We start from the raw sequence: 23,376 nt of genomic DNA, 5'->3' as shown, positions 1-23,376 counted from the left end.
TCAGGACTGTGCACGTTACACACAGCACACTCACCTCAGGACTGTGCACGTTACACACAGCACACTCACCTCAGGACTGTGCACGTTACACACAGCACACTCACCTCCGGACTGTGCACGTTACACACAGCACACTCACCTCAGGACTGTGCACGATACACACAGCACACACACCTCAGGACTGTGCACCTTACACACAGCACACTCACCTCAGGACTGTGCACGTTACACACAGCACACTCACCTCAGGACTGTGCACGTTACACACAGCACACTCACCTCAGGACTGTGCACCTTACACACAGCACACTCATCTCAGGACTGTGCACGTTACACACAGCACACTCACCTCAGGACTGTGCACGTTACACACAGCACACACACCTCAGGACTGTGCACCTTACACACAGCACACACACCTCTGGACTGTGCACCTTACACACAACACACACACCTCAGGACTGTGCACCTTACACACAGCACACACACCTCGGGACTGTGCACCTTACACACAGCACACACACCTCGGGACTGTGCACATTAAACACAGCACACACACCTCGGGACTGTGCACCTTACACACAGCACACTCACCTCGGGACTGTGCACGTTACACACTGCACACTCACCTCAGGACTGTGCACGTTACACACAGCACACTCACCTCAGGACTGTGCACGTTACACACAGCACACTCACCTCAGGACTGTGCACGTTACACACAGCACACTCACCTCAGGACTGTGCACTTTACACACAGCACACACACCTCAGGACTGTGCACGTTACACACAGCACACTCACCTCAGGACTGTGCACGTTACACAAAGCACACACACCTCAGGACTGTGCACGTTACACACTGCACACTCACCTCAGGACTGTGCACGTTAAACTGCACACTCACCTCAGGACTGTGCACGTTAAACACAGCACACTCACCTCAGGACTGTGCACGTTACACACTGCACACTCACCTCAGGACTGTGCACGTTACACACAGCACACTCACCTCAGGACTGTGCACGTTACACACAGCACACTCACCTCAGGAATGTTCACGTTACACACAGCACACTCACCTCAGGACTGTGCACGTTACACACAGCACACTCACCTCAGGACTGTGCACCTTACACACAGCACACACACCTCAGGACTGTGCACGTTACACACATCACACACACCTCAGGACTGTGCACCTTACACACAGCACACACACCTCAGCACTGTGCACCTTACACACAGCAAACACACCTCAGGACTGTGCACCTTACACACAGCACACACACCCCAGGACTGTGCACCTTACACACAGCACACTCACCTCAGGACTGTGCACGTTACACACAGCACACTCACCTCAGGACTGTGCGCCTTACACACAACACACTCACCTCAGGACTGTGCGCCTTACACCACAGCACACTCACCTCAGGACTGTACACGTTACACAAAGCACACACACCTCAGGACTGTGCACGTTACACACAGCACACTCACCTCCGGACTGTGCACGTTACACACAGCACACTCACCTCAGGACTGTGCACCTTACACACAGCACACTCACCTCAGGACTGTGCACGTTACACACAGCACACTCACCTTAGGACTGTGCACGTTACACACAGCACACACACCTCAGGACTGTGCACCTTACACACAGCACACACACCTCAGGACTGTGCACCTTACACACAGCACACACACCTCAGGACTGTGCACCTTACACACAGCACACACACCTCAGGACTGTGCACCTTACACACAGCACACACACCTCAGGACTGTGCACCCTACACACCACACACACACCTCAGGACTGTGCACCTTACACACAGCACACTCACCTCAGGACTGTGCACCTTACACACAGCACACTCACCTCAGGACTGTGCACGTTACACACAGCACACTCACCTCAGGACTGTGCACGTTACACACAGCACACTCACCTCAGGACTGTGCACGTTACACACAGCACACTCACCTAAGGACTGTGCACGTTACACACAGCACACTCACCTCAGGACTGTGCACCTTACACACAGCACACTCACCTCAGGACTGTGCACGTTACACACAGCACAGTCACCTCAGGACTGTGCACCTTACACACAACACACTCACCTCAGGACTGTGCGCCTTACACCACAGCACACTCACCTCAGGACTGTGCACGTTACACACAGCACACTCACCTCAGGACTGTGCACGTTACACACAGCACACTCACCTCAGGACTGTGCACGTTACTCACAGCACACTCACCTCAGGACTGTGCACCTTACACACAGCACACTCACCTCAGGACTGTGCACGTTACACACAGCACACTCACCTCAGGACTGTGCACGTTACACACAGCACACACACCTCAGGACTGTGCACCTTACACACAGCACAAACACCTCAGGACTGTGCACCTGACACACAGCACACACACCTCAGGACTGTGCACCTTACACATAGCACACACACCTCAGGACTGTGCACCCTACACACAGCACACACACCTCTGGACTGTGCACCCTACACACAGCAAACACACCTCAGGACTGTGCACCTTACACACAGCACACTCACCTCAGGACTGTGAACGTTACACACAGCACACTCACCTCAGGACTGTGCATGTTACACACAGCACACTCACCTCCGGACTGTGCACGTTACACACAGCACACTCACCTCAGGACTGTGCACGTTACACACAGCACACACACCTCAGGACTGTGCAACTTACACACAGCACACTCACCTCAGGACTGTGCACGTTACACACAGCACACTCACCTCAGGACTGTGCACGTAACACAGCACACTCACCTCAGGACTGTGCACCTTACACACAGCACACTCATCTCAGGACTGTGCACGTTACACACAGCACACTCACCTCAGGACTGTGCACGTTACACACAGCACACTCACCTCAGGACTGTGCACGTTACACACAGCACACTCACCTCAGGACTGTGCACCTTACACACAGCACACTCACCTCAGGACTGTGCACGCTACACACAGTACACTCACCTCAGGACTGTGGCCTTACACACAACACACTCACCTCAGGACTGTGCGCCTTACACCACAGCACACTCACCTCAGGACTGTGCACGTTACACACAGCACACTCACCTAAGGACTGTGCACGTTACACACAGCACACTCACCTCAGGACTGTGCACCTTACACACAGCACACTCACCTCAGGACTGTGCACGTTACACACAGCACACTCACCTCAGGACTCTGCGCCTTACACACAACACACTCACCTCCGGACTGTGTGCCTTACACCACAGCACACTCACCTCAGGACTGTGTACGTTACACACAGCACACTCACCTCAGGACTGTGCACGTTACACACAGCACACTCACCTCAGGACTGTGCACCTTACACACAGCACACTGACCTCAGGACTGTGCACGTTACACACAGCACACTCATCTCAGGACTGTGCACGTTACACACAGCACACACACCTCAGGACTGTGCACCCTACACACAGCACACACACCTCAGGACTGTGCACCCTACACACAGCAAACACACCTCAGGACTGTGCACCTTACACACAGCACACTCACCTCAGGACGGTGCACGTTACACACAGCACACTACCTCAGGACTGTGCACGTTACACACAGCACACTCACCTCAGGACTGTGCACGTTACACACAGCACACTCACCTCCGGACTGTGCACGTTACACACAGAACACTCACATCAGGACTGTGCACGATACACACAGCACACACACCTCAGGACTGTGCACCTTACACACAGCACACTCACCTCAAGACTGTGCACGTTACACACAGCACACTCACCTCAGGACTGTGCACGTTACACACAGCACACACACCTGAGGACTGTGCACCTTACACACAGCACACACACCTCAGGACTGTGCACCTGACACACAGCACACACACCTCAGGACAGTGCACCTTACACACAGCACACACACCTCAGGACTGTGCACCCTACACACAGCACACACACCTCAGGACTGTGCACCCTACACACAGCAAACACACCTCAGGACTGTGCACCTTACACACAGCACACTCACCTCAGGACTGTGCACGTTACACACAGCACACTCACCTCAGGACTGTGCACGTTACACACAGCACACTCACCTCAGGACTGTGCACGTTACACACAGCACACTCACCTCCGGACTGTGCACGTTACACACAGCACACTCACCTCAGGACTGTGCACGATACACACAGCACACACACCTCAGGACTGTGCACCTTACACACAGCACACTCACCTCAGGACTGTGCACGTTACACACAGCACACTCACCTCAGGACTGTGCACGTTACACACAGCACACTCACCTCAGGACTGTGCACCTTACACACAGCACACTCATCTCAGGACTGTGCACGTTACACACAGCACACTCACCTCAGGACTGTGCACGTTACACACAGCACACTCATCTCAGGACTGTGCACGTTACACACAGCACACTCACCTCAGGACTGTGCACGTTACACACAGCACACACACCTCAGGACTGTGCACCTTACACACAGCACACACACCTCTGGACTGTGCACCTTACACACAACACACACACCTCAGGACTGTGCACCTTACACACAACACACACACCTCGGGACTGTGCACCTTACACACAGCACACACACCTCGGGACTGTGCACATTACACACAGCACACACACCTCGGGACTGTGCACCTTACACACAGCACACTCACCTCAGGACTGTGCACGTTACACACTGCACACTCACCTCAGGACTGTGCACGCTACACACAGCACACTCACCTCAGGACTGTGCACGTTACACACAGCACACTCACCTCAGGACTGTGCACGTTACACACAGCACACTCACCTCAGGACTGTGCACTTTACACACAGCACACTCACCTCAGGACTGTGCACGTTACACACAGCACACACACCTCAGGACTGTGCACGTTACACACTGCACACTCACCTCAGGACTGTGCACGTTACACACTGCACACTCACCTCAGGACTGTGCACGTTACACACAGCACACTCACCTCAGGACTGTGCACGTTACACACAGCACACTCACCTCAGGACTGTGCACGTTACACACAGCACACTCACCTCAGGACTGTGCACGTTACACACAGCACATTCACCCCAGGACTGTGCACCTTACACACAGCACACTCACCTCAGGACTGTGCATGTTACACAGCACACTCACCTCAGGACTGTGCGCCTTACACACAACAAACTCACCTCAGGACTGTGCGCCTTACACCACAGCACACTCACCTCAGGACTGTGCACGTTACACAAAGCACACTCACCTCAGGACTGTGCACGTTACACACAGCACACTCACCTCAGGACTGTGCACGTTACACACAGCACACTCACCTCAGGACTGTGCACCTTACACACAGCACACTCACCTCAGGACTGTGCACGTTACACACAGCACACTCACCTTCGGACTGTGCACGTTACACACAGCACACACACCTCAGGACTGTGCACCTTACACACAGCACACACACCTCAGGACTGTGCACCTTACACACAGCACACACACCTCAGGACTGTGCACCTTACACACAGCACACACACCTCAGGACTGTGCACCTTACACACAGCACACACATCTCAGGACTGTGCACCCTACACACCGCACACACACCTCAGGACTGTGCACCTTACACACAGCACACTCTCCTCAGGACTGTGCACGTTACACACAGCACACTCACCTCAGGACTGTGCACGTTACACACAGCACACTCACCTCAGGACTGTGCACCTTACACACAGCACACTCATCTCAGGACTGTGCACGTTACACACAGCACACTCACCTCAGGACTGTGCACGTTACACACCGCACACTCATCTCAGGACTGTGCACGTTACACACAGCACACTCACCTCAGGACTGTGCACGTTACACACAGCACACACACCTCAGGACTGTGCACCTTACACACAGCACACACACCTCTGGACTGTGCACCTTACACACAACACACACACCTCAGGACTGTGCACCTTACACACAACACACACACCTCGGGACTGTGCACCTTGCACACAGCACACACACCTCGGGACTGTGCACATTACACACAGCACACACACCTCGGGACTGTGCACCTTACACACAGCACACTCACCTCGGGACTGTGCACGTTACACACTGCACACTCACCTCAGGACTGTGCACGTTACACACAGCACACTCACCTCAGGACTGTGCACGTTACACACAGCACACTCACCTCAGGACTGTGCACGTTACACACAGCACACTCACCTCAGGACTGTGCACGTTACACACAGCACACTCACCTTAGGACTGTGCACCTTACACACAGCACACACACCTCAGGACTGTGCACGTTACACACATCACACACACCTCAGGACTGTGCACCTTACACACAGCACACACACCTCAGCACTGTGCACCTTACACACAGCAAACACACCTCAGGACTGTGCACCTTACACACAGCACACACACCCCAGGACTGTGCACCTTACACACAGCACACTCACCTCAGGACTGTGCACGTTACACACAGCACACTCACCTCAGGACTGTGCACGTTACACACAGCACACTCACCGCAGGACTGTGCACGTTACACACAGCACACTCACCTCAGGACTGTGCACGTTACACACAGCACACTCACCTCAGGACTGTGCACGTTACACACAGCACACTCACCTCAGGACTGTGCACGTTACACACAGCACACTCACCTCAGGACTGTGCACGTTACACACAGCACACTCACCTCAGGACTGTGCACGTTACACACAGCACACTCACCTCAGGACTGTGCACGTTACACACAGCACACTCACCTCAGGACTGTGCACCTTACACACAGCACACTCACCTCAGGACTGTGCACGTTACACACAGCACACTCACCTCAGGACTGTGCGCCTTACACACAACACACTCACCTCAGGACTGTGCGCCTTACACCAAAGCACACTCACCTCAGGACTGTGCACGTTACACAAAGCACACTCACCTCAGGACTGTGCACGTTACACACAGCACACTCAACTCAGGACTGTGCACCTTACACACAGCACACTCATCTCAGGACTGTGCACGTTACACACAGCACACTCACCTCAGGACTGTGCACCTTACACACAGCACACTCATCTCAGGACAGTGCACGTTACACCACAGCACACTCACCTCAGGACAGTGCACGTTACACAAAGCACACTCACCTCAGGACTGTGCACGTTACACACAGCACACTCACCTCAGGACTGTGCACGTTACACACAGCACACTCACCTCAGGACTGTGCACCTTACACACAGCACACTCACCTCAGGACTGTGCACGTTACACACAGCACACTCACCTTAGGACTGTGCACGTTACACACAGCACACACACCTCAGGACTGTGCACCTTACACACAGCACACACACCTCAGGACTGTGCACCTTACACACAGCACACACACCTCAGGACTGTGCACCTTACACACAGCACACACACCTCAGGACTGTGCACCTTACACACAGCACACACACCTCAGGACTGTGCACCCTACACACCGCACACACACCTCAGGACTGTGCACCTTACACACAGCACACTCACCTCAGGACTGTGCACGTTACACACAGCACACTCACCTCAGGACTGTGCACGTTACACACAGCACACTCACCTCAGGACTGTGCACGTTACACACAGCACACTCACCTCAGGACTGTGCACGATACACACAGCACACACACCTCAGGACTGTGCACGTTACACACAGCACACTCACCTCAGGACTGTGCACGATACACACAGCACACACACCTCAGGACTGTGCACCTTACACACAGCACACTCACCTCAAGACTGTGCACGTTACACACAGCACACTCACCTCAGGACTGTGCACGTTACACATAGCACACACACCTCAGGACTGTGCACCTTACACACAGCACACACACCTCAGGACTGTGCACCTGACACACAGCACACACACCTCAGGACTGTGCACCTTACACACAGCACACACACCTCAGGACTGTGCACCCTACACACAGCACACACACCTCAGGACTGTGGACCCTACACACAGCAAACACACCTCAGGACTGTGCACCTTACACACAGCACACTCACCTCAGGACTGTGCACGTTACACACAGCACACTCACCTCAGGACTGTGCACCTTACACACAGCACACACACCTCAGGACTGTGCACCTTACACACAGCACACACACCTCAGGACTGTGCACCTTACACACAGCACACACACCTCAGGACTGTGCACCTTACACACAGCACACACACCTCAGGACTGTGCACCTTACACACAGCACACACACCTCATGACTGTGCACCCTACACACCGCACACACACCTCAGGACTGTGCACCTTACACACAGCACACTCACCTCAGGACTGTGCACGTTACACACAGCACACTCACCTCAGGACTGTGCACGTTACACACAGCACACTCACCTCAGGACTGTGCACGTTACACACAGCACACTCACCTCAGGACTGTGCACGATACACACAGCACACACACCTCAGGACTGTGCACGTTACACACAGCACACTCACCTCAGGACTGTGCACGATACACACAGCACACACACCTCAGGACTGTGCACCTTACACACAGCACACTCACCTCAAGACTGTGCACGTTACACACAGCACACTCACCTCAGGACTGTGCACGTTACACACAGCACACACACCTCAGGACTGTGCACCTTACACACAGCACACACACCTCAGGACTGTGCACCTGACACACAGCACACACACCTCAGGACTGTGCACCTTACACACAGCACACACACCTCAGGACTGTGCACCCTACACACAGCACACACACCTCAGGACTGTGCACCCTACACACAGCAAACACACCTCAGGACTGTGCACCTTACACACAGCACACTCACCTCAGGACTGTGCACGTTACACACAGCACACTCACCTCAGGACTGTGCACGTTACACACAGCACACTCACCTCAGGACTGTGCACGTTACACACAGCACACTCACCTCCGGACTGTGCACGTTACACACAGCACACTCACCTCAGGACTGTGCACGATACACACAGCACACACACCTCAGGACTGTGCACCTTACACACAGCACACTCACCTCAGGACTGTGCACGTTACACACAGCACACTCACCTCAGGACTGTGCACGTTACACACAGCACACTCACCTCAGGACTGTGCACGTTACACACAGCACACTCACCTCAGGACTGTGCACGATACACACAGCACACACACCTCAGGACTGTGCACGTTACACACAGCACACTCACCTCAGGACTCTGCACGATGCACACAGCACACACACCTCAGGACTGTGCACCTTACACACAGCACACTCACCTCAAGACTGTGCACGTTACACACAGCACACTCACCTCAGGACTGTGCACGTTACACACAGCACACACACCTCAGGACTGTGCACCTTACACACAGCACACACACCTCAGGACTGTGCACCTGACACACAGCACACACACCTCAGGACTGTGCACCTTACACACAGCACACACACCTCAGGACTGTGCACCCTACACACAGCACACACACCTCAGGACTGTGCACCCTACACACAGCAAACACACCTCAGGACTGTGCACCTTACACACAGCACACTCACCTCAGGACTGTGCACGTTACACACAGCACACTCACCTCAGGACTGTGCACGTTACACACAGCACACTCACCTCAGGACTGTGCACGTTACACACAGCACACTCACCTCCGGACTGTGCACGTTACACACAGCACACTCACCTCAGGACTGTGCACGATACACACAGCACACACACCTCAGGACTGTGCACCTTACACACAGCACACTCACCTCAGGACTGTGCACGTTACACACAGCACACTCACCTCAGGACTGTGCACGTTACACACAGCACACTCACCTCAGGACTGTGCACCTTACACACAGCACACTCATCTCAGGACTGTGCACGTTACACACAGCACACTCACCTCAGGACTGTGCACGTTACACACAGCACACTCATCTCAGGACTGTGCACGTTACACACAGCACACTCACCTCAGGACTGTGCACGTTACACACAGCACACACACCTCAGGACTGTGCACCTTACACACAGCACACACACCTCTGGACTGTGCACCTTACACACAACACACACACCTCAGGACTGTGCACCTTACACACAACACACACACCTCGGGACTGTGCACATTACACACAGCACACACACCTCGGGACTGTGCACATTACACACAGCACACACACCTCGGGACTGTGCACCTTACACACAGCACACTCACCTCAGGACTGTGCACGTTACACACTGCACACTCACCTCAGGACTGTGCACGCTACACACAGCACACTCACCTCAGGACTGTGCACGTTACACACAGCACACTCACCTCAGGACTGTGCACGTTACACACAGCACACTCACCTCAGGACTGTGCACTTTACACACAGCACACACACCTCAGGACTGTGCACGTTACACACAGCACACTCACCTCAGGACTGTGCACGTTACACACAGCACACACACCTCAGGACTGTGCACGTTACACACTGCACACTCACCTCAGGACTGTGCACGTTACACACTGCACACTCACCTCAGGACTGTGCACGTTACACACTGCACACTCACCTCAGGACTGTGCACGTTACACACAGCACACTCACCTCAGGACTGTGCACGTTACACACAGCACACTCACCTCAGGACTGTGCACGTTACACACAGCACACTCACCTCAGGACTGTGCACGTTACACACAGCACATTCACCCCAGGACTGTGCACCTTACACACAGCACACTCACCTCAGGACTGTGCACGTTACACAGCACACTCACCTCAGGACTGTGCGCCTTACACACAACAAACTCACCTCAGGACTGTGCGCCTTACACCACAGCACACTCACCTCAGGACTGTGCACGTTACACAAAGCACACTCACCTCAGGACTGTGCACGTTACACACAGCACACTCACCTCAGGACTGTGCACGTTACACACAGCACACTCACCTCAGGACTGTGCACCTTACACACAGCACACTCACCTCAGGACTGTGCACGTTACACACAGCACACTCACCTTAGGACTGTGCACGTTACACACAGCACACACACCTCAGGACTGTGCACCTTACACACAGCACACACACCTCAGGACTGTGCACCTTACACACAGCACACACACCTCAGGACTGTGCACCTTACACACAGCACACACACCTCAGGACTGTGCACCTTACACACAGCACACACACCTCAGGACTGTGCACCCTACACACCGCACACACACCTCAGGACTGTGCACCTTACACACAGCACACTCTCCTCAGGACTGTGCACGTTACACACAGCACACTCACCTCAGGACTGTGCACGTTACACACAGCACACTCACCTCAGGACTGTGCACGTTACACACAGCACAATCACCTCAGGACTGTGCGCCTTACACACAACACACTCACCTCAGGACTGTGCGCCTTACACCACAGCACACTCACCTCAGGACTGTGCACGTTACACAAAGCACACTCACCTCAGGACTGTGCACGTTACACACAGCACACTCACCTCAGGACTGTGCACGTTACACACAGCACACTCACCTCAGGACTGTGCACGTTACACACAGCACACTCACCTCAGGACTGTGCGCCTTACACCACAGCACACTCACCTCAGGACTGTGCGCCTTACACCACAGCACACTCACCTCAGGACTGTGCACGTTACACACAGCACCCTCACCTCAGGACTGTGCACGTTACACACAGCACACTCACCTCAGGACTGTGCACCTTACACAAAGCACACTCACCTCAGGATTGTGCACGTTACACACAGCACACTCACCTCAGGACTGTGCACGTTACACACAGCACACTCACCTCAGGACTGTGCACGTTACACACAGCACATACTCCTCAGGACTGTGCACCTTACACACAGCACACACACCTCAGGACTGTGCACCTTACACACAGCACACACACCTCAGGACTGTGCACCTTACACACAGCACACTCACCTCAGGACTGTGCACGTTACACACAGCACACTCACCTCAGGACTGTGCACGTTACACACAGCACACTCACCTCAGGACTGTGCACCTTACACACAGCACACTCACCTCAGGACTGTGCACGTTACACACAGCACACTCACCTCAGGACTGTGCACGTTACACACAGCACACACACCTCAGGACTGTGCACCTTACACACAGCACACTCACCTCAGGACTGTGCACCTTACACACAGCACACACACCTCAGGACTGTGCACCTTACACACAGCACACTCACCTCAGGACTGTGCACGTTACACACAGCACACTCACCTCAGGACTGTGCACGTTACACACAGCACACTCACCTCAGGACTGTGCACGTTACACACAGCACACTCACCTCAGGACTGTGCACGTTACACACAGCACACACACCTCAGGACTGTGCACCTTACACACAGCACACACACCTCAGGACTGTGCACCTTACACACAGCACACACACCTCAGGACTGTGCACCTTACACACAGCACACTCACCTCAGGACTGTGCACGTTACACACAGCACACTCACCTCAGGACTGTGCACGTTACACACAGCACACTCACCTCAGGACTGTGCACCTTACACACAGCACACTCACCTCAGGACTGTGCACGTTACACACAGCACACTCACCTCAGGACTGTGCACGTTACACACAGCACACACACCTCAGGACTGTGCACCTTACAAACAGCACACTCACCTCAGGACTGTGCACCTTACACACTGCACACACACCTCAGGACTGTGCACCTTACACACAGCACACTCACCTCAGGACTGTGCACGTTACACACAGCACACTCACCTCAGGACTGTGCATGTTACACACAGCACACACACCTCAGGACTGTGCACCTTACACACAGCACACTCACCTCAGGACTGTGCACCTTACACACAGCACACACACCTCAGGACTGTGCACCTTACACACAACACACACACCTCAGGACTGTGCACCTTACACACAACACACACACCTCAGGACTGTGCACCTTACACACAGCACACTCACCTCAGGACTGTGCACATTACACACAGCACACACACCTCAGGACTGTGCACCTTACACACAGCACACACACGTCAGGACTGTGCACCCTACACACAGCACACACACCTCAGGACTGTGCACCCTACACACAGCACACACACCTCAGGACTGTGCACCATACACACAGCACACACACCTCAGGACTGTGCACCCTACACACAGCACACACACATCAGGACTGTGCACGTTACACACAGCACACTCACCTCAGGACTGTGCACGTTACACACAGCACACTCACCTCAGGACTGTGCACGTTACACACAGCACACTCACCTCAGGACTGTGCACGTTACACACAGCACACTCACCTCAGGACTGTGCACGTTACACACAGCACATTCACCTCAGGACTGTGCACGTTACACACAGCACACTCACCTCAGGACTGTGCACGTTACACACAGCACACTCACCTCAGGACTGTGCACGTTACACACAGCACACTCACCTCAGGACTGTGCACGTTACACACAGCACACTCACCTCAGGACTGTGCACGTTACACACAGCACACTCACCTCAGGACTGTGCACGTTACACACAGCACACTCACCTCAGGACTGTGCACGTTACACACAGCACACTCACCTCAGGACTGTGCACGTTACACACAGCACACTCACCTCAGGACTGTGCACCTTACACACAGCACACACACCTCAGGACTGTGCACCTTACACACAGCACACTCACCTCAGGACTGTGCACGTTACACACAGCACACTCACCTCAGGACTGTGCACGTTACACACAGCACACTCACCTCAGGACTGTGCACGTTACACACAGCACACTCACCTCAGGACTGTGCACGTTACACACAGCACACTCACCTCAGGACTGTGCACGTTACACACAGCACACTCACCTCAGGACTGTGCACGTTACACACAGCACACTCACCTCAGGACTGTGCACCTTACACACAGCACACTCACCTCAGGACTGTGCACGTTACACACAGCACACTCACCTCAGGACTGTGCACGTTACACACAGCACACACACCTCAGGACTGTGCACCTTACACACAGCACACTCACCTCAGGACTGTGCACCTTACACACAGCACACACACCTCAGGACTGTGCACCTTACACACAACACACACACCTCAGGACTGTGCACATTACACACAACACACACACCTCAGGACTGTGCACCTTACACACAGCACACTCACCTCAGGACTGTGCACATTACACACAGCACACACACCTCAGGACTGGGCACCTTACACACAGCACACACACCTCAGGACTGTGCTCCTTACACACAGCACACACACCTCAGGACTGTGCACCTTACACACAGCACACACACGTCAGGACTGTGCACCCTACACACAGCACACACACCTCAGGACTGTGCACCCTACACACAGCACACACACCTCAGGACTGTGCACCATACACACAGCACACAGACCTCAGGACTGTGCACCCTACACACAGCACACACACAACAGGACTGTGCACGTTACACACAGCACACTCACCTCAGGACTGTGCACGTTACACACAGCACACTCACCTCAGGACTGTGCACCTTACACACAACACACACACCTCAGGACTGTGCACATTACACACAACACACACACCTCAGGACTGTGCACCTTACACACAGCACACTCACCTCAGGACTGTGCACATTACACACAGCACACACACCTCAGGACTGGGCACCTTACACACAGCACACACACCTCAGGACTGTGCACCTTACACACAGCACACACACCTCAGGACTGTGCACCTTACACACAGCACACACACGTCAGGACTGTGCACCCTACACACAGCACACACACCTCAGGACTGTGCACCCTACACACAGCACACACACCTCAGGACTGTGCACCATACACACAGCACACAGACCTCAGGACTGTGCACCCTACACACAGCACACACACAACAGGACTGTGCACGTTACACACAGCACACTCACCTCAGGACTGTGCACGTTACACACAGCACACTCACCTCAGGACTGTGCACGTTACACACAGCACACTCACCTAAGGACTGTGCACGTTACACACAGCACACTCACCTCAGGACTGTGCACCTTACACACAGCACACTCACCTCAGGACTGTGCACGTTACACACAGCACACTCACCTCAGGACTGTGCGCCGTACACACAACACACACACCTCAGGACTGTGCGGCTTACACCACAGCACACTCACCTCAGGACTGTGCACGTTACACACAGCACACTCACCTCAGGACTGTGCACGTTACACACAGCACACTCACCTCAGGACTGTGCACCTTACACACTGCACACTCACCTCAGGACTGTGCACGTTACACACAGCACACTCACCTCAGGACTGTGCACGTTACACACAGCACACACACCTCAGGACTGTGCACGTTACACACAGCACACACACCTCAGGACTGTGCACCTTACACACAGCACACACACCTCAGGACTGTGCACCTTACACACAGCACACACACCTCAGGACTGTGCACCTTACATACAGCACACTCACCTCAGGACTGTGCACGTTACACACAGCACACTCACCTCAGGACTGTGCACGTTACACACAGCACACTCACCTCAGGACTGTGCACGTTACACACAGCACACTCACCTCAGGACTGTGCACCTTACACACAGCACACTCACCTCAGGACTGTGCACGTTACACACAGCACACTCACCTCAGGACTGTGCACGTTACACACAGCACACTCACCTCAGGACTGTGCACGTTACACACAGCACACTCACCTCAGGACTGTGCACCTTACACACAGCACACTCACCTCAGGACTGTGCACGTTACACACAGCACACTCACCTCAGGACTGTGCACGTTACACACAGCACACACACCTCAGGACTGTGCACGTTACACACAGCACACTCACCTCAGGACTGTGCACCTTACACACAACACACACACCTCAGGACTGTGCACATTACACACAACACACACACCTCAGGACTGTGCACCTTACACACAGCACACTCACCTCAGGACTGTGCACATTACACACAGCACACACACCTCAGGACTGTGCACCTTACACACAACACACACACCTCAGGACTGTGCACATTACACACAACACACACACCTCAGGACTGTGCACCTTACACACAGCACACTCACCTCAGGACTGTGCACATTACACACAGCACACACACCTCAGGACTGGGCACCTTACACACAGCACACACACCTCAGGACTGTGCACCTTACACACAGCACACACACCTCAGGACTGTGCACCTTACACACAGCACACACACGTCAGGACTGTGCACCCTACACACAGCACACACACCTCAGGACTGTGCACCCTACACACAGCACACACACCTCAGGACTGTGCACCATACACACAGCACACAGACCTCAGGACTGTGCACCCTACACACAGCACACACACAACAGGACTGTGCACGTTACACACAGCACACTCACCTCAGGACTGTGCACGTTACACACAGCACACTCACCTCAGGACTGTGCACGTTACACACAGCACACTCACCTAAGGACTGTGCACGTTACACACAGCACACTCACCTCAGGACTGTGCACCTTACACACAGCACACTCACCTCAGGACTGTGCACGTTACACACAGCACACTCACCTCAGGACTGTGCGCCGTACACACAACACACACACCTCAGGACTGTGCGCCTTACACCACAGCACACTCACCTCAGGACTGTGCACGTTACACACAGCACACTCACCTCAGGACTGTGCACGTTACACACAGCACACTCACCTCAGGATTGTGCACCTTACACACTGCACACTCACCTCAGGACTGTGCACGTTACACACAGCACACTCACCTCAGGACTGTGCACGTTACACACAGCACACTCACCTCAGGACTGTGCACGTTACACACAGCACACACACCTCAGGACTGTGCACCTTACACACAGCACACACACCTCAGGACTGTGCACCTTACACACAGCACACACACCTCAGGACTGTGCACCTTACATACAGCACACTCACCTCAGGACTGTGCACGTTACACACAGCACACTCACCTCAGGACTGTGCACGTTACACACAGCACACTCACCTGAGGACTGTGCACGTTACACACAGCACACTCACCTCAGGACTGTGCACGTTACACACAGCACACTCACCTCAGGACTGTGCACGTTACACACAGCACACTCACCTCAGGACTGTGCACGTTACACACAGCACACTCACCTCAGGACTGTGCACCTTACACACAGCACACTCACCTCAGGACTATGCAAGTTACACACTGCACACTCACCTCAGGACTGTGCACGTTACACACAGGACACTCACCTCAGGACTGTGCACGTTACACACAGCACACTCACCTCAGGACTGTGCACGTTACACACAGCACACTCACCTCAGGACTGTGCACATTACACACAGCACACTCACCTCAGGACTGTGCACCTTACACACAGCACAATCACCTCAGGACTGTGCACGTTACACACAGCACACTCACCTCAGGACTGTGCACGTTACACACAGCACACTCACCTCAGGACTGTGCACGTTACACACAGCACACACACCTCAGGACTGTGCACCTTACACACAGCACACACACCTCAGGACTGTGCACCTTACACACAGCACACTCACCTCAGGACTGTGCACGTTACACACAGCACACTCACCTCAGGACTGTGCACGTTACACACAGCACACTCACCTCAGGACTGTGCACGTTACACACAGCACACTCACCTCAGGACTGTGCACCTTACACACAGCACACTCACCTCAGGACTGTGCACGTTACACACAGCACACTCACCTCAGGACTGTGCACGTTACACACAGCACACTCACCTCAGGACTGTGCACGTTACACACAGCACACTCACCTCAGGACTGTGCACCTTACACACAGCACACTCACCTCAGGACTGTGCACGTTACACACAGCACACTCACCTCAGGACTGTGCACGTTACACACAGCACACACACCTCAGGACTGTGCACGTTACACACAGCACACTCACCTCAGGACTGTGCACCTTACACACAACACACACACCTCAGGACTGTGCACATTACACACAACACACACACCTCAGGACTGTGCACCTTACACACAGCACACTCACCTCAGGACTGTGCACATTACACACAGCACACACACCTCAGGACTGGGCACCTTACACACAGCACACACACCTCAGGACTGTGCACCTTACACACAGCACACACACCTCAGGACTGTGCACCTTACACACAGCACACACACGTCAGGACTGTGCACCCTACACACAGCACACACACCTCAGGACTGTGCACCCTACACACAACACACACACCTCAGGACTGTGCACCATACACACAGCACACAGACCTCAGGACTGTGCACCCTACACACAGCACACACACAACAGGACTGTGCACGTTACACACAGCACACTCACCTCAGGACTGTGCACGTTACACACAGCACACTCACCTCAGGACTGTGCACGTTACACACAGCACACTCACCTAAGGACTGTGCACGTTACACACAGCACACTCACCTCAGGACTGTGCACCTTACACACAGCACACTCACCTCAGGACTGTGCACGTTACACACAGCACACTCACCTCAGGACTGTGCGCCGTACACACAACACACACACCTCAGGACTGTGCGCCTTACACCACAGCACACTCACCTCAGGACTGTGCACGTTACACACAGCACACTCACCTCAGGACTGTGCACGTTACACACAGCACACTCACCTCAGGACTGTGCACCTTACACACAGCACACTCACCTCAGGACTGTGCACGTTACACACAGCACACTCACCTCAGGACTGTGCACGTTACACACAGCACACTCACCTCAGGACTGTGCACGTTACACACAGCACACACACCTCAGGACTGTGCACCTTACACACAGCACACACACCTCAGGACTGTGCACCTTACACACAGCACACACACCTCAGGACTGTGCACCTTACATACAGCACACTCACCTCAGGACTGTGCACGTTACACACAGCACACTCACCTCAGGACTGTGCACGTTACACACAGCACACTCACCTCAGGACTGTGCACGTTACACACAGCACACTCACCTCAGGACTGTGCACGTTACACACAGCACACTCACCTCAGGACTGTGCACGTTACACACAGCACACTCACCTCAGGACTGTGCACGTTACACACAGCACACTCACCTCAGGACTGTGCACCTTACACACAGCACACTCACCTCAGGACTATGCAAGTTACACACTGCACACTCACCTCAGGACTGTGCACGTTACACACAGGACACTCACCTCAGGACTGTGCACGTTACACACAGCACACTCACCTCAGGACTGTGCACGTTACACACAGCACACTCACCTCAGGACTGTGCACATTACACACAGCACACTCACCTCAGGACTGTGCACCTTACACACAGCACAATCACCTCAGGACTGTGCACGTTACACACAGCACACTCACCTCAGGACTGTGCACGTTACACACAGCACACTCACCTCAGGACTGTGCACGTTACACACAGCACACACACCTCAGGACTGTGCACCTTACACACAGCACACACACCTCAGGACTGTGCACCTTACACACAGCACACTCACCTCAGGACTGTGCACGTTACACACAGCACACTCACCTCAGGACTGTGCACGTTACACACAGCACACTCACCTCAGGACTGTGCACGTTACACACAGCACACTCACCTCAGGACTGTGCACCTTACACACAGCACACTCACCTCAGGACTGTGCACGTTACACACAGCACACTCACCTCAGGACTGTGCACGTTACACACAGCACACTCACCTCAGGACTGTGCACGTTACACACAGCACACTCACCTCAGGACTGTGCACGTTACACACAGCACACTCACCTCAGGACTGTGCACGTTACACACAGCACACACACCTCAGGACTGTGCACCTTACACACAGCACACTCACCTCAGGACTGTGCACCTTACACACAGCACACACACCTCAGGACTGTGCACCTTACACACAACACACACACTTCAGGACTGTGCACCTTACACACAACACACACACCTCAGGACTGTGCACCTTACACACAGCACACTCACCTCAGGACTGTGCACATTACACACAGCACACACACCTCAGGACTGGGCACCTTACACACAGCACACACACCTCAGGACTGTGCACCTTACACACAGCACACACACCTCAGGACTGTGCACCTTACACACAGCACACACACGTCAGGACTGTGCACCCTACACACAGCACACACACCTCAGGACTGTGCACCCTACACACAGCACACACACCTCAGGACTGTGCACCATACACACAGCACACACACGTCAGGACTGTGCACCCTACACACAGCACACACACCTCAGGACTGTGCACCCTACACACAGCACACACACCTCAGGACTGTGCACCCTACACACAGCACACACACCTCAGGACTGGGCACCTTACACACAGCACACACACCTCAGGACTGTGCACCTTACACACAGCACACACACCTCAGGACTGTGCACCTTACACACAGCACACACACCTCAGGACTGTGCACCTTACACACAGCACACTCACCTCAGGACTGTGCACGTTACACACAGCACATTCACCTCAGGACTGTGCACGTTACACACAGCACACTCACCTCAGGACTGTGCACGTTACACACTGCACACTCACCTCAGGACTGTGCACGTTACACACAGCACACTCACCTCAGGACTGTGCACGTTACACACAGCACACTCATCTCAGGACTGTGCACGTTACACACAGCACACTCACCTCAGGACTATGCAAGTTACACACTGCACACTCACCTCAGGACTGTGCACGTTACACACAGCACACTCACCTCAGGACTGTGAACGTTACACACAGCACACACACCTCAGCACTGTGCACCTTACACACAGCACACACACCTCAGGACTGTGCACGTTACACACAGCACACACACCTCAGGACTGTGCACCTTACACACAGCACACACACCTCAGGACTGTGCACCTTACACACAGCTCACTCACCTCAGGACTGTGCACGTTACACACAGCACACTCACCTCAGGACTGTGCACGTTACACACAGCACACTCACCTCAGGACTGTGCAAGTTACACACTGCACACTCACCTCAGGACTGTGCACGTTACACACAGCACACTCACCTCAGGACTGTGCACGTTACACACAGCACACTCACCTCAGGACTGTGCACGTTACACACAGCACACTCACCTAAGGACTGTCCACGTTACACACAGCACACTCACCTCAGGACTGTGCACGTTACACACTGCACACTCACCTCAGGACTGTGCGCCGTACACACAACACACTCACCTCAGGACTGTGCGCCTTACACCACAGCACACTCACCTCAGGACTGTGCACGTTACACACAGCACACTCACCTCAGGACTGTGCACGTTACACACAGCACACTCACCTCAGGACTGTGCACCTTACACACAGCACACTCACCTCAGGACTGTGCACGTTACACACAGCACACTCACCTCAGGACTGTGCACGTTACACACAGCACACTCACCTCAGGACTGTGCACGTTACACACAGCACACACACCTCAGGACTGTGCACCTTACACACAGCACACACACCTCAGGACTGTGCACCTTACACACAGCACACACACCTCAGGACTGTGCACCTTACACACAGCACACTCACCTCAGGACTGTGCACGTTACACACAGCACACTCACCTCAGGACTGTGCACGTTACACACAGCACACTCACCTCAGGACTGTGCACGTTACACACAGCACACTCACCTCAGGACTGTGCACGTTACACACAGCACACTCACCTCAGGACTGTGCACATTACACACAGCACACTCACCTCAGGACTGTGCACGTTACACACAGCACACTCACCTCAGGACTGTGCACCTTACACACAGCACACTCACCTCAGGACTATGCAAGTTACACACTGCACACTCACCTCAGGACTGTGCACGTTACACACAGCACACTCACCTCAGGACTGTGAACGTTACACACAGCACACACACCTCAGCACTGTGCACCTTACACACAGCACACACACCTCAGGACTGTGCACGTTACACACAGCACACACACCTCAGGACTGTGCACCTTACACACAGCACACACACCTCAGGACTGTGCACCTTACACACAGCTCACTCACCTCAGGACTGTGCACGTTACACACAGCACACTCACCTCAGGACTGTGCACGTTACACACAGCACACTCACCTCAGGACTGTGCACCTTACACACAGCACACTCACCTCAGGACTGTGCACGTTACACACAGCACACTCACCTCAGGACTGTGCACGTTACACACAGCACATTCACCTCAGGACTGTGCACGTTACACACAGCACACTCACCTCAGGACTGTGCACGTTACACACTGCACACTCACCTCAGGACTGTGCACGTTACACACAGCACACTCACCTCAGGACTGTGCACGTTACACACAGCACACTCACCTCAGGACTGTGCACGTTACACACAGCTCACTCACCTCAGGACTGTGCACGTTACACACAGCACACACACCTCAGGACTGTGCACGTTACACACAGCACACTCACCTCAGGACTGTGCACGTTACACACAGCACACTCACCTCAGGACTGTGCACGTTACACACAGCACACTCACCTCAGGACTGTGCACGTTACACACAGCACACTCACCTCAGGACTGTGCACGTTACACACAGCACACTCACCTCAGGACTGTGCACGTTACACACAGCACACTCACCTCAGGACTGTGCACGTTACACACAGCACACTCACCTCAGGACTGTGCACGTTACACACAGCACACTCACCTCAGGACTGTGCACGTTACACACAGCACACTCACCTCAGGACTGTGCACGTTACACACAGCTCACTCACCTCAGGACTGTGCACGTTACACACAGCACACACACCTCAGGACTGTGCACGTTACACACAGCACACTCACCTCAGGACTGTGCACGTTACACACAGCACACTCACCTCAGGACTGTGCACGTTACACACAGCACACTCACCTCAGGACTGTGCACGTTACACACAGC

Source organism: Neoarius graeffei, chromosome 1 (genome assembly GCF_027579695.1).
Source record: "Neoarius graeffei isolate fNeoGra1 chromosome 1, fNeoGra1.pri, whole genome shotgun sequence".
NCBI classification, from domain to species: domain Eukaryota; kingdom Metazoa; phylum Chordata; class Actinopteri; order Siluriformes; family Ariidae; genus Neoarius; species Neoarius graeffei.
This window is presented reverse-complemented; position numbering follows the sequence as displayed.